Source organism: Helianthus annuus, chromosome 16 (genome assembly GCF_002127325.2).
Source record: "Helianthus annuus cultivar XRQ/B chromosome 16, HanXRQr2.0-SUNRISE, whole genome shotgun sequence".
NCBI lineage: Eukaryota > Viridiplantae > Streptophyta > Magnoliopsida > Asterales > Asteraceae > Helianthus > Helianthus annuus.
Genome location: NC_035448.2, coordinates 170,395,480 through 170,398,075, shown reverse-complemented (window position 1 = coordinate 170,398,075; position 2,596 = coordinate 170,395,480). Strand labels below are relative to the sequence as shown.

General features: G+C 42.3%; 1 non-coding gene across 1 annotated transcript; it reads left to right on the top strand.

The window, feature by feature from the left end:
• The first annotated feature begins 1,225 nt into the window (after positions 1–1,225).
• On the top strand, positions 1,226–1,332 carry LOC118488593. The gene has a single exon (XR_004885137.1). It is a non-coding gene; the product is annotated as a small nucleolar RNA R71 (small nucleolar RNA).
• Positions 1,333–2,596: the final 1,264 nt, after the last annotated feature.

The window sequence follows — 2,596 nt, the reverse complement described above, 5'->3', positions numbered from 1 at the left end:
AGGGCATGAGGTTAATGCTAGCCCCAAGGTCGGCTAGTGCATTACGAACGGGGGAGTCCCCGATCGAGCAAGGAATCGTGAAGCTTTTGGGATCGATTTTCTTTTGGGGGAGTTTGTTGAGTACGAGGGCAGAGCATTCTTCGCCTAAGTTAACTAATTGCAAAGTTTCAATTTTCTTTTTATGAGTGAGGAAGTCCCTCATAAACTTAGAGTATTTGGGCATTTGGGTTAGGACATCAATAAAAGGAATGTTGACATGCAATTGTTTTAGTAGACTTTCGAATTTTGCAAATTGCTCATTGGTCTTTTGACGGATTAACCTACCGGGGTACGGAACTCGAGGAACCTTGGTAGGCTATGGTGATGGAGGGGAACCCTTCTCTTGTAGAGGTGGCGGTATAGTCTCCTCGGTAGGCGGCGACACTTCCGTAGGACCAACGGTGCGGTTTCATAATGTGATGAGATGAACTTGCGCTTTTGGTTTTGTTTCGGTATTGCTTGGTAATGCACCTTGTGGTCTCTCGGAAAAATTTTGGGCTAGTTGACTTATTTGTTTTTCTATGTTTTGAATACTAGCTTGTTGATTTCTAAAATTTGATTCTAATTGTAGAAACCTTTCCGAGTTTTTCTTTTCAGTGTCGGAGATGAGGCGAGATATAGTATCTTCAAGCCTTTCTCGTCCACCTTGTTGTTGAAGGAAATTTTATGACTCATTTCTTGGTTGTTGAAAGTTTGTTCGTTGGTTTTGTTGGTTACTACTATTGTCGGGTTCTCTCCAACCAAGGTTAGGGTGATTTCGCCATCCTTGGTTGTAGGTGCCCGTTGGAGGACCCGACGGCCTAGGTCTATTATCAATGTAGCTTACCGACTCTTGTTGATCGTTTATTTCTTTCATACAACTCCAATTTTCATGTGGCCCAGCACACCCTTCACAAGCCATAACCGAGACTGTTTTTGTCATTTCCAATTTTGTATTTTCGAAGAAAGGGCCTCAATTTGGGCTTGTAAAGAAGTGCTTTCATCAACCTTATGGGCGCCCGGGGCAATAGATTTATTGCCTCAGGGAGTGTGCCACTGAAAATTGGTTTGAGCAATTTCCTCAATTTGATTATATATTTCATGCGGGCGGCGATTACCTAAAAGTCCCCCGGAGCTAGAGTCAAGTGTCTGCTTTGTGTGTGGCAACAACCCATTATAGAAAGTGGATACTTGTTGCCATATCGCAAGGCCGTGATGTGGACACTTTCGCAATAGCTCCTTGAACCTTTCCCAAGTTTCATAAAAGGATTCCCCGTCCTCTTGTGAATATGTATTAATTTCAGTCATTAATTTAGCCGTTTTAGCGGGAGGGAAATACTTATATAAAAATTTTTGGGCTAGTTCATCCCAGGTGTTTACCGATCCAGCTGGGAGGGCGTTAAGCCAAGCTTTTGCTCGGTCTTTTAGTGAAAAAGGAAACATTCAGAGGCGGATGGCGTCATTTGATGCTCAATTGATCCGAAAAGTATCACATATTTTTAAGAAATTAGTAATATGTAGATGGGGATCCTCGTCCACAAGCCCATGAAAGGTTGCGGAGTTTTGAAGCATTTGTATCAAATGCGGCCGAAGTTCGAAGTTATTGGCTTCAACATTCGGTGCATTGATAGCGGCGCCGAGATTACCTACGGTGGGTCGTAGATAATCCATGAGGGTACGTTGGTCCGCCATTGGAAGTGGATTTCCCGAAACCTTCTCTTGGTTTTTGGATTTTAGTCTTTTTCTGAGAAAGCGTTTGGGTTCTTCTAAAGGTTCTTTTATGTCCTTATTAGAACTGGAGCTCATGCACTACGTAGGGGTGGCGTCTGGTTCCAAGTCCTGCAATAAAAACAAAAAAGAGTGCTGGTCAGAAGGTTCACCACGGCCCCGTGTTCAGTGAACACGGCCCGTGGTCGGAGTTACAGTGATTGTTTTCCAAATCCCAGTTACTGGAGAGTTGGACACGGCCCCGTGTTGCACCGACGCGGCCCCGTGGTCAGCCTTCTGTAACTTGGAAAACTAAAAACTGCCAGCAACAACGCTGGGCACGGCCCGTGTCCGACCAGGCACGGCCCGTGCTGAGCTCTGCAGAAGCTGAAAAACTAAGAAAATCCTAAAAATTTAAAAGAAAAATAAAAAATATATGATTAGGCCGTTGATTCCTAACTTTCTTAAAATCCTTGTGTCTCCGGTAACGGCGCGAAAAACTTGATGCGTGCAAGTGTGTATATGTTTTAGATGTATATTTTAAGCCATTTTTACACTTTTAGCCAAGTTTTAAATTTATAAAACACGATATTTACTAACACTAAACACACATATGGGCAAGTGCACCCATCGTGGACGTAGTATAGTGTTGGTAAGATACCGAGGTCGTCCAAGGACACAAGAACTTTTAGTACCGGTTTATCCTCAACGTCTAACCAAATCAAAATGTTAGAAAAGATTTTTAAACTAAAAAAAATAAAACTAACTAAATGCTGAAAAATAAAAATAAAAACAAAAACAGATAGACAAGATGAATCACTTGGATCCGACTCGTGTATTAGTATAACCTTTGATTATTTTCGCACTTGTT